The sequence below is a fragment of the Alexandromys fortis genome, unplaced genomic scaffold (assembly GCF_014885135.2).
Source record: "Alexandromys fortis isolate MF-2015 unplaced genomic scaffold, M_Fortis_MF-2015_v1.1 scaffold_180, whole genome shotgun sequence".
NCBI classification, from domain to species: domain Eukaryota; kingdom Metazoa; phylum Chordata; class Mammalia; order Rodentia; family Cricetidae; genus Alexandromys; species Alexandromys fortis.
Genome location: NW_026068143.1, coordinates 3,109,048 through 3,126,341, shown reverse-complemented (window position 1 = coordinate 3,126,341; position 17,294 = coordinate 3,109,048). Strand labels below are relative to the sequence as shown.

General features: G+C 33.9%; 1 protein-coding gene and 1 pseudogene across 6 annotated transcripts in view; one reads left to right on the top strand and one right to left on the bottom strand.

Moving 5' to 3' along the window:
- Diaph2 (diaphanous related formin 2) overlaps positions 1–17,294 on the bottom strand; it is a 773,854-nt gene that overhangs the window by 462,558 nt on the left and 294,002 nt on the right. The gene's annotated exons all lie outside the window — the stretch shown is intronic.
- Positions 13,551–14,593, top strand: LOC126491310 (dnaJ homolog subfamily A member 1-like; annotated as a pseudogene).

Here is a 17,294-nt window from a genome sequence, read left to right as displayed (position 1 = left end):
TGTAGCATTCTAATTGTGAGTCCTGCCTATTGTATAGCAAAGACAAAAGCAATTAAAATAGAAAAGTTGCAAAAAGACTGATGTGGGATTCTCCTCTGTATGCTGTGAATGTGTTTTACTACCATTAGTTAAGAAAAGAAGCTGCTTCAGCCTATAGTAAGGCAGAATATAGTCAGGCTGGAAGAGATATATAGAGAGAATAGGTGGAGTCAAAGAGAGATGCCATGTAGCTGCTGCAGGAGATTGATGGCAGGCAGAACCCTACAAGTAGGCCACAACCACATGGCGATACACAGGTTAATAGAAATGGGTTGATTTAAGATATAAGAGTTAGCCAGGAATATGCCAAAGCTATTGGCCAAGCAGTGTTATAATTAATATAGTTTCTGTGTGATTATTTTGGGTGTTGGTGGCTGGGGAATGAGCAATCAGTGTCTGCCTACACAAGACTCTCGAGTAGCTGCAAAAAAAATTGATTTTATCTCCCTTCACATTTTTTTTTTTGGCTGCTGAACCTTTATCTGTTGATCTAGACAAAAACAAGGCATGGTAGTCTCTATTAAACTTTTTCTACTTACTTTATCTTCACCAACAGCAGTAATAACACCCTTCCCCTATTACTGCTAACTTCATTAATGCACATGTATGTACCTTATTGTCTTACCTGTGTCAGAAATTCAAAACAAAGAGAGTATATTTTATGTTCCCCATTAACATCTCCTCAGAAGAACAAAATGTTCAAGAGATCATACTGAATAGATGATGAAGGTATAAGAAAATGAGTGTGAGATTGATAACAATCTGACTTCAGACTGTTTGCAGTAAAGATACCAAAGGATAGGCTCTGAGTAGGAATAATAATGATGTTAGAGAAAAAAAAAATAATCAAAAAGGTGTTTCAAAACAGGAGTATGTGGTGTCCCGAAAGTAAAACAGAACATAGTTTAATAAGAGACTGATGGAGGTGGGTCTTGTATCTTATCTGTTGCTTTCATTGGTTAATTAATAAAGAAACTGCTTGGCCCTCTGATAGGGTAGAATTTAGAAAGGCGGAGTAAACAGAACTGAATGCTGGGAGAAAGAAGCCCAGTCAGGGGGTCGCCATGATTCTCCCACTCCAGACAGATGCAGGTTAAAATCTTTCCTGGTAAGCTCACCTTGGAGTGCTACACATATTATTAGAAATGGGCTAGTCCAGGTGCTAGAGTTAACCGAGAAGAGGCTAGATATAATGGGCCAAGCAGTGTTTAAAAGAATACAATTTGTGTGTTTGTTATTTTGGGGCATAAGCTAGCCATGTGGGAGCCGGGGTGGCCGGAATGCTCTTATTACAAAAAGAGACACTGAAAATATCATATCCCAGGAATGTCAAGTACATTCTAAATCCTGCAAAAACAAAAATTACAAAAGAAAACAGGCCATGACAGACTATACACAGTGATTTCAATGTAACTAAGATCAAGTATTATAGGAAACATGAAATCATCAAATGGAAACAGTAAGTACATGCTACTCATTTTAGACAGTGGGAAAAATATTCCTATCTATAGCGTGAAGTAGACAAAATGAATGAATTCAATCTTTCTATGAGCTTGCCTATTATAAGAAGGTACCTGATTTTAAAATTCAAGAACAGCTTTTATGCTACAAATGATTTCAGAACAAACCCAACATACAATGATTTACTGGACAAGATCAATAGAAACTGTGCAAAAGAGATTATACTGTTCAGTGATCCATGATGCATCAATATCTATAATGGAATGAGACAAGGTGATACAATTGCCCAAAGCTTCCCAAAGATGCTCTTCAACAAAATTAAATAGGAAAATAAAGTCCATACAGACAGTTAGTGAGTAGCACACCTTTTTTTCTAATGAAAAAAAGTTCTGTCACATGAAAAGAAGAATGTAGCACTATACCAGCTAGCATCAGAAAAAAATAAAAACTTTAATGCCTAGATCATAAAAGATGCATGCAACAAATAAATCCCACAAGTCTGTCAATATTAATGCCAAATAATATAACAACACTATCTATGTGACACAATAAATGAGCAAAAGTGATTTGATTAATGGTTAATGACACAGAAATAGCAGTTCATGCCAGTTTATTGGCATAGAAAGAGTTACTGAATAGCAAACCACTAACGAAGATTAGAACACTATTTAATTTTGTCATATTGAGGTTAAAATGAAATATGGGTATTTATCTACATCATTAGCTGAAGTTGATGAATTGACTGTTGCCCATGGTGTCCGGAAAGTATGAAATCTGACAATATACAAACCTAATGGTAGTTATTAAGGCTTCTCACCACTCTAAGTACAGAGGGATTAGCTAGGTGGTCTGCAATAAGACAATAGGTGGCTCCCTCGACTTACTGATTATATTTGTGGCCTTATTAAAAAAGATATTGCAAACAACTTCTGTGCTGATATAGTGAAAAGATATGCTTTTTCAAACAATCTCAACGCAATGCAATTAAAGATAGAGTAAATTTCTTTGTGTTGCTGGTGGTGAAATATTACCCAAGAAAGATTCACTATCATTTGGAAACCTTTATCCAACATGATGTCAAAATGTCTCCTCAATTAAATCTTTAAATTGTTTATGAAAGGTGGTCGTTTCTATCATCCTATGCCTCTTTAAGGAAAGCATTACTTATCAGTACCCAGAGCAAAGTAAATATTTAATTCCCTTTCTAACAGTAGCTATTAATGCCACTATTATCCTATTATATTTTAATGAGTATCTCACTCAATATATTTCTACTCTGTAATGATCATATTACCTCTTCAAGGTAAGGATCCCATTTTGACAAACTTCCTCTTTTAGCACATTGGCCTACTGTTGTGCTTAGCTGAACTGGCATGCAAAATAGAAAACAGAGGTAACAGCACTGATGTGAAACATCTGTAAATGTCAGTCCATATTCCATACCACCGCCCACAAATACTTGACATCACGCAACCTAAAACAGTGTGGAGTAAAATAAAAGGGATTCTTCAATTACAAGTAGGCATACCACACATAGCAAATTCTTCTAATAAAGATGATAAAGGAGTAAACTGTCTTAAGACAAAAAGAACAGAAGTATAAATCAATCACCATATCAACTTATACATAAGATCATAATTCAACCATGATGTGATTATTTAACATTCCCAAAAGATGTCTATTCAGTAGGAATTTCTGTAGTGTTCTTTTGAAGTTTGTGGTCATTATTATTGCCTTTAAAATAAAGTGGTAAATACTTTGCTAAAGTAATTATAGTAATTAATAATTGCATAGAGTCTACATTTCCATATAAAGTAGAATGAAAGTGTCCCAATATACAATATGTTCAGGAATGACTTACTATTGATAAAATTAAAAATATAAAAAATAACAAAATAAACCTGACAGATTCAATAATAGAGAGGATACTGTATATTGGTCAGTTATTAAATGCTGGAGTTTATCATTGCTAAGGTAAGTAAGCTGAGTCTGCAATACATAGATACATTAAAAAGCTTCTAAACCAAGTAATAAATGAAGCTTAAACACATAAACATACATATTGGAAAAAATCTGCAATAAGCTGATCACTAGAAAACAATGCATGTATTGTTTCCTAAGCTGATAAGTTAATCAAGTTTCTATTCCTTGGTCTTTCTTTATTTCATGCATTCATAATACAAGATAGGAACCACCTTGCTTTCTTACAACTCTATTAATATACACTAGGTAAATACATATACATATATACTGTGTTAAATTATATTTACTATTCCTAAAAGTTTCTTCTCAATGGCTTTAAAGCCAAGACTTCTTTGATTTACTGTCACTTTCATGATGCACAGCTAAAACTAAGTATTAAGATGTGTAATCACTATACTTAATATTATATATGTTATATATAATTAACTCTATACATAATATCAAAATGCTAGGACTTTATAGTATTTTGCTCAAAATTTGTTTTAAAATTTTCTATTTTATTTAAAACTATTTTAAATATTTACTACTAGATTATTTTTTAGAAATATTAAAATGTTATTGCTTATCTTTATTTGTTCATTATCTATGAGGTGGCACTTATGACTTTCCAAACTTAGGTGCATAAATAAACTCAAAAACACTAGTTCCAAGTGTTCGAGACAACCAAATATTCTTCAATATTTATAAGTCATGAAATTCTAGGCCTGAATATCTTTGCAAAGTGTTCTGTATACTATACTTTCTATGTTTGAACAAATTTGTCTTGATTAAAATGCCAGCTCCTCAGGAGTTCCTTCCTGAACTCTTATAGCATAATTTGTGGTTTTCTTCTGTGGGCCTCTACCATATTTTGTTCTTATCATGATGTAACATTTAATAAACAGTTTGTCAACAGTACAGATGCAAGGTGTTTCAATTTGTGTTAGCTTCCAAGAGTTATCAGTAACAACTCAACCATCATTAGAAATTAATGTCAATTTAACACACTTATTCGTATTGAAAATAATGTTTACTGAACTGAACGTTTTATTTTCTGAATCTAAAACTGTTTTTATTTGTAACAAAAGCTTAAAACTAGTACTATATAATTATATATGTATGTGTGGGTACACACATTTGTGCATCTAAGATGCAACAATCATTAATTCATATGTACTACACTTAATACTGGGGAATCTAGGATTCCCTTTAAATTTCTACCTTTAGTAGGAAACCTACCAACTAGCATTTGTATTCCCCTTAAAAAACACATTATGGGTGGCAAATTTTCCTGTGGCAAAATGTTCTAGTGTAATGTCACACTACATGATAAGCAGAACTTCTGTAAATGCGCCTAGAAACTAAAGAAACTGCAGGTATAAAAATTTCACTCAAAGTGCCCAAGTCATGAGCTCACAAACGATAAGTCTGCACACAGAACTATATATGCACTCATGATTCCTGATTCATTGATAATACAAAGATCGTGTTGACTGTATTTATAATGTTTTAAATTTTTCCCATTTAAAGCATTATTAGATTACTTAAGAATATGAACTTAGTATTATTCATTGGAAACTAAAACTAATAAAACAGGTTTTTCATACAAAATGGCACAGGAATTATTCTTATTATGCAATAGATGGCTATATTAATATATTTTTAAAATAAATGCTACTATCCAGTTAAGTTTAACAAGAAGCAAGGTACAGCATTTTCTCTATTCAAATATGCATAATTTCATATCTAGAAATCTGCAAATAAGATTAAAAAATCTGGACATCAAATTTTAATGTAAAAATTTCCTCCAAATTTCTGTTTCTCAAAGTATAGTATTAAAAAATATAAATCTTGGCATAATCTTCTAGTGAAAAGATTCTAGTTTTCTGAATATATTAAAAATAACATGAAACATATATAATATCAAATAAAAGAAACAATATTCAGATGCCAAAGAGGATAAACATTGGAAGCAGCAGTTTTGACCTTGAGTGAAGATTAACTTAAGCTTCAATTTGCAAAGTCTCAATATGGAGGAATGGGAACCAAGCCATTGGCCTGAATAAAGTGGAAAAATAAGAGAAAATGGTTCTGGAAGCTACTCTGGACTGTAGGTCAGTTTAACAGCAAATTAGAAATGAACTTGCTCATCTCTCTGGGGACTTGAAAAGAAAATTGTCCATATCAATCCTTGGTATGGAGTAAAAAAATGTAAAAGTTTTCTCTGAGAATTTGTAAGTAAAAAACTAACCTGGATACAGCCTAAAATTCACAGACATACATAGGTGTAAAAGAAAAGGAAAAGTATAACCTGCTCCTAGGTTGGTAGAATCATAATAAATGCAAATTAATCATTTAGAAAGATCAGTATTAAACCCTTCTTAGAAGATTTAAAATATATCTTTGTGGAGAAAAAATATACAAAGAACAAGAATGTTTAAAATGTTTTAAAGAAATACAACAAAGTGAAATTTTAGTGAATATTAATAAATGATAAAATTAGTAGATCTGTAACAGAACCAAATGAAATTACTTAAAGGACATAAGAGAAAATGAGACAAAGATTAAGACATAATAAATACTGTACTTCTTATACTTAAAAACAACTTCTGTTGTATTCTCAAGAAGTGTGTGTGTGTGTATGAGTGAGTGTATGTGTGTTAAATAAAACTGATACCCACCAGAAAACAGAGGTATGCTCACTAAGTGAAAGACAGAGGCAAAAGGAAGAATCTAGAGTATATCACTAACAGAATATGAGAAAAGTTAAGAGAAATGGAGCTTAGAGTGAGAAGATATAATTTCAAAATAATCCACTAATGAGAGCCTTTGGGAGCCTGCCCCAAGGCCCTCCTTGGTTCAGCAGAGGACTTGGGATGTCTGAGGGCAAATGAATCTCTCACTCTGTGCTTTCTGATTCAGTTTCTTTATGTTCTGCTTCCACTCTAATTCTCCTGTCCTACCTCTAATTCCTCCTGGCTTCTTATTTTAGCTTCTTTCCCCCTTCTACTGTAATAATCCTTCTATTTAAAGGAGCCTTGAATCTATAAAAAAAAATTACAAGAATTACCTTTCATTAGTCAAAATATTCCTAGGGTAAGTGATGACGAGTTGAGTCATTGGCAACACAAGGGTTTCAAGGTTTCAAGTTGAAAACAGTAACGGGGGGGGGGGGGCATAGTGCCTAGTGACAAACTTTGAGACACAGGTTTATTGTTAGCAGATTGGCAAGTGAAGAATTGACACGTTTTTCTTAGGAAGCTTTATGTAGTAACCTTGGTTGGACATCTGTGATTCTAACCTTGAGCAAAACTGTAAAGTTTTAAAATTATGATCTATTTACAAAAATTTTTGAGTGTAATTTGAACTGGCTTTCTGTGCAGTTAGTCTAAGCAAAAGAACAAAATAGACCTAGTCATGAAGCATGTCCCAGCATATATTCTATACACCAAAATTATATAACCAAATGAAAAGTCATCTTCCTGACTACCATCAGATATATGACTGAGATGTAATCATGAGATTACAGGTGCACATTACAGGACAATGCATGGTAATAGGAAGATAACACAGCTGTTATTGCACAAGTGAAATTACTATTGAAAGAGGAACAAAGGAGGAAAATGTGAAAGAAAGGAAAAAAGAAAAGTAAGTTAATACTTTAGTAGTAAGCAAGATATCAATAAATAGATATTGCCTAAAATATTAAACTACAGGATAGACATCTGTGAGTCCATCTATGTTCTGCATATTTTATAATCCACATTCTGGAAACATCTGCTATAAACATCCTAAATGCCATCAAGCCATCAGTTATGTGATTTATTCACTTATTCTCAATATCACCTAGAAAATGCAAATTGTATAGCCTTGTTCATAAAAAAACAAACACAAACAAACAAAAACTAAATTATGTTGAATTTCTACCCTCGCTGAATCAAAAGGTTTAACAGATCTGGCCAGGGAGATTAGACAATTAAGAATTAAAAGCTTAACGCTTTAGTATATGTTTAGTATCACCTTATTTATACAATAGATAGTAAGAAATTTCAAGACTCCTCATATTCAAAAACCAAAATTTGTTTATTTATTTGCAAATTTTCTAGGTATTATATAAGACTGGGTTAAAAACAGTCTCTTACAAATGTATAGCTATTGATGCTATTCTGCAGGGAATGCTGCTGAGTTTCAAACACAGAACCTTGTACAAGATATACAAGTGCTTTATCATGGTGCTATTACCATGGTCTAAAACTGATTCTCTCAACAAATTTTGGAAACCTAGGAATCATATTGGCACCTTAATTCTATGTGACTGTAAATTTATATCATCCTATCCTAGATTATTTACATAAAATCCAACAAGAAATTTAACTATGCATATTTGATATACAGCTATTAAATGGCACCATAAAAATTAAACTAGAAAGAAATGACAGGTTTTACAAAGATGAGACAAATCAAAGACAAAAGAAGTACCAAAAGTCCTAGATCAGATGGACATAATAAATAGGATCCTCAGGCAATGATCTGGTTTAATGTAGCACTCAAAAGAGCATAACAAAGTTGTTCTCTTCCCTTAAGCTATGTGACTGTGTATAGTTTCACAGACATGACACATTTTCATAAATGCCGATGATAACTCCAACTTCATTGTTAGTGGTAAGATTATTGCCTTTTCCAACGAAGTTTAAAAAAAAAAACATCAAATAACAAAACAAAACCCTACATGTTTAATCATTGTGAGTAATTCATGTAGATTGGTTGATTCCAAATGAAATTCTAATATTCCTTCCTAATTATGCTACTGTTATTTAACGAACTAAATGAGAATTCATGATTATTCATAAAGCAGTGGAAAATAAAGGAAAAGAAGACTCAAAATGTGGCAATAAAGGGATAAAGACATATGGAAAGGAAGCAATGGTATAAGACACACCTAGTTTGCACATGCCAGAAGAATGTTTTGATGTGGGAGTGTCATATATCAATCTGTTGATTTCATTGGTTAAGTTATAATAAACCAGCTGCTTGACCTCATGGCTTGGAACATAGATGGGAGGAGAAAACAGAATAGAATTCTGGGCGGAAGAGGAAGTGAGGTCAGACTCGGCTCTGCTCCCGGAGAGACCCGACAGCTCTGCTGGAGCAGAGACGCCATGCTCAGCCCTCCCAGGTAGACGCAATAGCTCTGCGCTCTGAGGCAGATGCATGAAGCTCAGACTCATGATGGACGGAGGCTAGAATCTTCCCGGTAAGCGCACCTTGGGGTGCTTACACACATCATTAGAAATGGGCTAGTCCAGGTGCGAGAATTAGCCTGTAAGGGCTGGAGTTCATGGGCCAAGCAGTTCTTAAATGAATACAGTTTGTGTGTTGTTATTTCGGGCATGAGCTAGCCAAGCGGCAGGGGTGTTGGGGATGCAGCCCCGCCGCCCTTATTTCAACAATGTTTCAAACAGCAAACTCTCAAAGATTACTCTATCATAATGGAGAAAAAAAGTACACCATTAATTTCAACATTCACTTCAGAAAAAAAAAAAACTGAATGACTTACAAGGTGGGATTTGAAAAGAATTTATCTATAGACAAAAACCAATTAAAATATACTTGTTTTCATTAACACTTAAGGCACTGATAACAGAAGAAAAACATCAAATGCCTTCATGTTATAAACCTTAAGCTCAGGCCTGGTCATAAGAACCTAATGAATAATGTAATATGGCATGTTAACCTAATGCAGATTGGAAGGAAAGGGCATGGACTCTAGCATGAACTTCAGTTGAAATAGCAGTAATTCTAATAAACATAAAAGCCAGAGAGCCCCCTATGCAGTTCTTTGCATATAGAAAGTGCTAACTTACTAGCTCTTGTCAGATAGAAAGTACGTGAAGTTCATGATTGTTGCTGTGGATCACTGTATGCCTATTTGAATTAAGATCAGTTAGCACACTTGTGAGAGGATCTAGAACTAAAATAAATAAGTAATTTCAAAAAGCAAAGCAGAATATCAAATTCACTGAACAAATAAAAATTTATTTCAGCAAATAGTATTTCCAATTTACAAAGAGTTAAAGAAAACAAAGAATCACTATTTATAAGAAATGCTATAAAATTCTGAAGGTTTTAATGTTGCAGGTATAAAATTAAACATAAAGTAATTTAAGATATGTGACCAAGCTTTTGTATAGCTGTAACATTTTGAGGTTAAAAAAAAATCTTGCTTCCTCACTAAAACTCTTGCTCTAATTCTGCTTGATATTTTCATTTCTCATCTAATTGAGTTAATGAAGCAACTCAATTACAGTATTAATGTATGGTTATTAGGCAAATCAACATTTTTCCATATGTTGGTACACGTACATATTTGATATTTCCATAACCTTGATGCATCTTATAGTTTAAAAAATTAATTAACTCATATGCATATATAAAATAAATGTAAGTTTTAAGTTATCTACATATGGAATAGAGAACTGGGTCACACATAAAAGTAAATGCTCCAAATTTACCTTAAATGAGAAACATTTTGTTGTACTATTTTTATGTGTTTTGTGCTCTGTAAATTTAAAAGTAAGCCGTCATTTCTTGCACTTCAAAAGTGAGAAATACATATTGGTAGCAGATTTCCATACAATGTCCCACGAATAGGAACCTAGTTCTCCACTGAAAATACTGATTTAATAATGCAGAAGTTTCACTATGAGATTAGACTAAAGTATCCTTTTCTTGCTATAATGTAATAGTTCTAGAATCAGTGGAATGTTACAAGGATGGTATAAGGTGATTCTCAATGAAAAATCTGATACAAAAACAAGCAACAAAATTATTTATTATGTGTTGAAAAGATGGCACAGTGTTTAAGAGTAGGAACTATACTTGTACAGGATCAGAGTTCAGTTCTTAGAAGTCATGTGGCATGGCTCACAACCATTTATAAACCAAGCTGTAGGGGAACTAGCACCTCTGACCTCTGTAGACACTGGAAGTTTGTGTGCATATACCCCAATCCATGTACATAATTAAAAATAAATCTTTTTAAAGGATTATTTTAGTAATGAATTATAACCCAGTGAAAAATAAAATTTTAGCATAACCATGCTGGTGACTGATGAAAAACAGAAGACAGGAAGACAGATAGACAGACAGATAGACAGACAAACCTACTGACCAACCAACCAACCGACAGGTATTATTAGTTGCAGTGTCATATATGTTGTCAATTAAGATGTACAGTCATTTGCAACTCACAATTTTATAAACACTATGGAAAATCTAAAGAACATAGGTGAACATTTTTTGAAGATTAGAATATTCTTGCCCTATGTTGCCTCTTCACAACCTGCTTACAAATTTCATTGGAAAGAATAATTAAATTTATACTCAAGAAAACCATGTAATACCATGAAGGCAATATAGACTTTAGTAATGGGAGGCAGGCAGATATTGTTTAGTTCCAAATTTAACACCAAGAAGACTACCTTTGTCTGATTAGAAAGAAAACCTAAACAAATGTAAAGTTAATGCTCTCTTAATGAAAAGAAGACATATTTCCTGGTGTTTGTGTGTACGCACATGATTGTGTGGAGAGGGGCACACGAGTGTGCATGCACAGGTGTAGGAAGAGTGGTGTGAGCATGTGAATGTAGACGCTACAGAACAGCATTAAGAGTCTTATTTATTTTCCAGTATGGTTTTGGTGAGTCAAGTTATCTCACTGAATTTGAGGCTCACAGACTTGGATACATTGGTTAACAACCAAGTCCCAATGCTCCTTCTGTCTCCACCTTCCCAGCATCAGGATTATAGGGGGACACTGGAACGCTCGGCTTTTATGTGGGTGTTAATCTTCAATCTTGGGTCCTCCTTACTTGTGCTGCAAGTGTTTTACCAATATAGCTATCGGCTCGATTCATATTCTACTGTTTAATTTGTATTTGTCATTTTTTTAGAATCTCCTACATGACTACTATATTCACATCATTTTTAACCCTCCCTTTTTCTCTCCAACAATTCCCATGTCCCTTCCTCCCATTTTCTCTCTGATTATTGAACTTTTAATTATCATTATCATGCACATCCACTCCCCACTCACTCAAACAAAAATACATATAAATACAGTCTGCTGAGTTCATTTAGATTTGTCATTATGTATATGCATTTATAGATGGTTACTTGAGATTTGATAACTTACCAGGGGTTTTGGGTCTTGTCCCTGAAGAAGACAGTTTCTTTCTTTCTTTCTTTCTTTCTTTCTTTCTTTCTTTCTTTCTTTCTTTCTTTCTGTCTGTCTGTCTGTCTGTCTGTCTGTCTGTCTCTCTCTCTCTCTCTCTCTCTCATAAACACATACTACACACACACACACACACACACACACACCACACACCATTAATGCCTACTTTTCATCGAGGGATGGGACCTAGATTTCCTTCATCCCTGATATTCTTTATAAATTATCAACATCAGAAAAGATAAGCAATAAGAATACAAATCATTTCCCAGTAAATGAGTTCAAAGAAAAAATAGAGTTGATGAGAGAGACTAAAAGGGAAAAGAATAGCATAGCCTGAAGAGGGAGAGGAGAAATGGAGATGCTGAGGAACTGAACTATGGGTGAGTTTGGTAAAGGACATATGGAAAAGTTCTTTTTACTATTCATTTTTCTCAATTTCTAGATTGTTGTAATAATCCCCAAATATGAACATATAAGATTTTCTTAGTGTTTATTAATATTGTATATTAAAATGTTTTCCTTGTTGTACTTTATAGGATAATATATAATGAAACGATAACGCAGAATATAAGGAAAACCATAAAGCAGTAAATTACATGATCCTCAATAAGTGGAAATCCTGGATTAAGTAGGTACAATATACATAGCTCACAATATTTGGATTCATCTACATGAAATGCTAAAATACAATTTTCAGAAAAAAATATTTCAAAAAAATCACAAAACAAAATCAGAAGGTTCCTTAAAATTATATAGTATATCATTCTTTTAAAATTTATATAATAGAGGTCACTGCATCAACAAAGTCAAAGCTAAAAAGCCAGGACACCTCTGGAGTTTGCTATATACTAAAAAATATACTTGGTTAATTTAATTGATCTAAAACATTTCAAGTAAATCCTTTATGCACTATTCCTATAAAAGATTATAGAAAAATGCATTTTATCCCATAAAATTATGACTGCCACTTAATTATTTCTTTAAAAACAGTATATAATTATATATTGTATTATAAGCTTACATTGTGAGGGGTACAAAATAAACCCAATTTATTAAACTAGAAAATGCATTTCAATTGTAGTTAATCATTATTGTCATTCGACTTAACATGCCCTCATTTAATGTATTATCTGATTTGCATTTCTCTGATGAGTAAGGATGTTGAACATTTCCTTAAGTATCTTTCAGCCATTTTAGATTCCTCTGTTGAAAATTCTCTGTTAGTTCTGTACTCCATTTTTATTGGATTATTTGTTCTTTTGATGATCAATTTCTTGAGTTCTCTGTATATATTGGGGAAATGGGACCCCATTATGTCATTCTTGTTGAAGCAAACACACTGTTGGGAATTCACTGTCAAATTTTCCCTACGTACCAGGATGCATTCTGGTCCTTTGGCTCTTACCATCTTTTCCACTCCCTGTTCTGTGATGTTCCCCAATATTTACATGTGAAGGGTTCATTGGGAATAATTAATTTGGGGTTAAGCAATCCACAAATATTTGCCAAATATTTTGTGGTCTCTAATAGGCAGAAGAATCTGGGCATTTTTTAACACTTCAATCTCCTCTCTCCATGCAAAATGATTTAGCCAGTGAATTCATACAGACACATATAAAGTGGCATTGTTGTGCCAATGCTCTGTAGTTAAACTTCTTTAATTGTTAGAATTCAAGACTCAAGATACAACTGCTTGCCTAGTAGCTCTTCTATGATGTCTGACAAATAGTATCACCAATTAATAAAAGACAAGGAAGAGTTGTTTATTCCTAAATTTCACCCTCTGTCCCATGTGATCTGGTACAAATGTAAAGGCCGAGGTGGTAAGAAAGGAGCAGTAGAGTGCTGTCCCAACTAGAGTGGGACTGGCATGCAAATAAGGATTCATCAGATCAGACCAGGAATGGTCCAGCAAATTCAGTGACTGTGCATGGAATGCCAGGGTCACGGAGAACGCATCAGTCCTAAAGACAGATGTAAAAGCTGCAATAGAAGAAAGATAGTTCGAGAGAAGAAGATTTTAAAAGTTCATATTGATAAAGGCATGAAAGATGGTCAAAAGATAACATTCCATGGTGAAGGAGATCAAGAGCCAGGACTGGAGCCAGGAGACATTATCATTGTGTTAGACCAGAAGGACCATGTTGTTTTTACACGACGAAGAGAAGACCTTTTCATGTGTATGGAGATACAGCTGGTTGAAGCACTGTGTGGCTTCCAAAAGCCAATATCCACTCTTGACAACCAAACCATAGTCATCACCTCTCATCCAGGTCAGATTGTCAAGCATGGAGATATAACATGTGTGCCGAACGAAGGTATGCCAATATATCGTCAGCCATATGAAAAAGGACATCTAATCATTGAGTTTAAGGTAAACTTTCCTGAGAATGCCTTTCTCTCTTCTGATAAACTTTCTTTGCTGCAAAAATTCCTTCCTGAAAGGAAGGAAGTAGAAGAGACTGATGAAATGGATCAGGTAGAACTGGTGGACTTTGATCCAAATCAGGAAAGATGGCGTCATTATAATGGAGAAGCATATGAGGACGATGAACATCGCCCTAGAGGTGGTGTTCAGTGTCAGACCTCTTAATGGGCCAGATACTGTTTGTCACTCTATATGCAGTAGTGAATGTGAGAACTGTAATCATAATATGCTCACTACTTGGGTGTTGTTCTTGTTTTAATATTCAACTATAGTAGTGTTTTAAAAGTTAAATGAAGAATAAACACAAATATAAAAGCTCAAAAAAATGAAGTATCATGTTGAACAGAGTAAAGGAAATTGAAGTCATTTGTGTTAATTTTTCTTTATCATTTATTCTACATAGTCAACTCATTATCAATACTGAACTATACAACAAAATCAATCTCAAAAGCAGCCACCACATTTGAGAAAACAGCAAGTAGAAGAGGAGTATAGCAATGAATAGGGAGAAAACTCAGGGGATTGCAGAACTATGGAACTCAGGGTTATAACTTCAGTTGAAAACAAAATGGTCAAGTCAATCAGATGTTGCTGAGAAGTTTAAATAAAATTGTGAAGCAGATATTGAAAGGCTATAGATTTTTGCTGTTGTTGCTGCTGAGAAAAGGGGAAAGTAGAATAATGAGGATCAAAGTTTAACTGGAGTTAACTGAACAGAGAAGATATGAATGGAAGAGTTACAGGTGTTTGCCCAAGGGTTTAAATTTTCGGAGAAAGAAAGAAATGGTAAATAATTAAATAGAATTGTTAAATCAAGAATGGTTCATTTTAATGAAGAGAAGATATAATGGACATAGACTATTACTTATGTTACTTAAAATGAACCAGTTATGATGGAAAAAATGAATACATATACAAGGGGGATCTAAGATAATGCAGTGGCAGATAAGGACCAGTAAAAAAGGATATGTTTCTATAAATGAAAAGACTTTATAATAATAAGAAATAATAAGGAGACAGATGCAGGATAATGTTGATGATGAATGTCTTGGACTATGGCATCTAGATTTGTCATTGTATTATGAGGAAGGTCTTTTTTGTTCAGTACATATTATAGGGATTAAGACCTGAGCAGATAAAGAAGTTGAAAATAAAAGTTGTAAACATTGCTGTGATAACAAAAATCACAGACGATAAAAGGAAATTTAAGTATATCAAAAACCTATATGCTCATGTGCAGAATTTGAGTGTAAATTCTTCAGACATTTTCCATATTTTTGACTGAAACATCACAATTTCATAACACATATCATGGATTTTAAAAGAAGAAGCATTATCACATATTTTCTTTGCTGTATATTCAAACTCACAGTGGTTCACAAATGAAATAACACGAACGTAGGCAAACCATTCAGTCATTCTTCTTTATACCTATCTATTTCTGTATAGAGATGTCAAAATTTAATTTGATGATATAAAATAAAGGAATTAATATTTAAATGTGGTAGAAACTGTGTCCAAAGCAAAAAACTTTCTATCATTCTGTGGATTACTACTGCATGATGATTGAACATGATGTCTTAATATCAGGAGTATTTATTTAAAATTATATCAAGTAAACCAGTTGTATTTACAGTACAAGCAGCAGTGGCTGAAATTGTTTGTCTTCCCCTTAGCATTTTAATTTAGAGCTTTCTAAATGCAAATTAAAAGAAGTTTCTGCTCTGAAGATAGGGAGATGATTTTCCATTTTTTTTTACTTTTTTTTAATTTTATTGAGAATAAGAAAAAAAAGTTTCCGCCTCCTCCCAGCCTCCCTTTTCCCTCCCCCCCCCCCTCTCTTCCCCCCCTCCCCCCTCTCTTCTCCCCCTCCCCCCACTCCTCTCCCCCTCCCTCTCCTATCCAAAGAGCAGTCATGGTTCCCTGCCCTGTGGAAAGTTCAAGGTCCTCCCCCCTCCCTCCATGTGCACCTTCCTAGACATGATTTTCCATTTTTAAATATCTCTATTGTATTAGTGGTGTTGTTTAATTGGTTCGCTATTTACAAAAGGCATTCATGCATGGCCCTCAAAATGCTTTTCAAAGAAGAAAAAGCATGAATACAGTACTTTCTACTAGATTTCAGAAATGTTTGCTCTTCTAAAACTAGCCCCTAGAAAAGATCAAATATTACTATTTTAAATTATATATAAAGAATTGAATCCTTGTTTTTTTTGCAATCTCTGTGTGTATGCATGCATGCATGTGTGTGTGTGTACGTGTGTGTGTGTGTGTGTGTGTATACCAGAATGTTAAGTCCTCAGTCTAGGATATAAACATAAAATATATCCATGAAACTTAAAATATCCCAAGCTATAAAAACTGCTGTGATTTGCTCTCTAAATTCTAAGGTTTGGTTTAATACAAGATATCTAAAGCATTCCATGGGCAAAGCTTTAAAGAAATCAGCTCTTCTCTGTACAAACTAAAGTATTTTGTGTAAAATAACGAATGTAAGTACTCTTAAATTGAAAAGCTAAAACTGATAAAGCTTGCTCACATTCACAAAGTGGCATTTGTTGTATGGAGCTGTGGGCTGTGTCCTGCCACCCAGCTAGCTTTACCCGAAATAATTACATGGAAACTGTATTCTTTTAAACACTGCCTGCCCCATTAGTTCCAGCCTCTTATTGGCTAGCTCTTACATATTGATCTAACCCATTTCTAATAACCTGTGTAGCCCACGAGGTGGCTTACCAGGGAAGATCTTAACCTGCAGCTGTGTCGGGTGGGAGAATCATGGTGACTGCCCAACTCGGTTTCTTTCTCCCAGCATTCTGTTCTGTCTACTCCGCCTATCTAAATTCTACCCTATCAGAGGGCCAAGCAGTTATTTTTAATTAATTAACCAATGAAAGCAACAGATAAGATACAAGATCCACCTCCATCAGGCATTCAATCAACAGAGAAGACAACTCTAAACTCACTAACATGAACAGTTAGAACATTATAAACTGTTTTGGCAGGTAAAATTTTTTGTAATGCAGCATCTTGAGTAGGGCCTAACGTTGTTTGTTTGTTTTTAAAGATAGCATTTACTTGATTTTGCAGACTTTTATTTTACATAAAATAAATAAATGGTTTTGTTACTAATTTAGTTTAACAAGGGCCACCTACATGAGTCATGGAAAG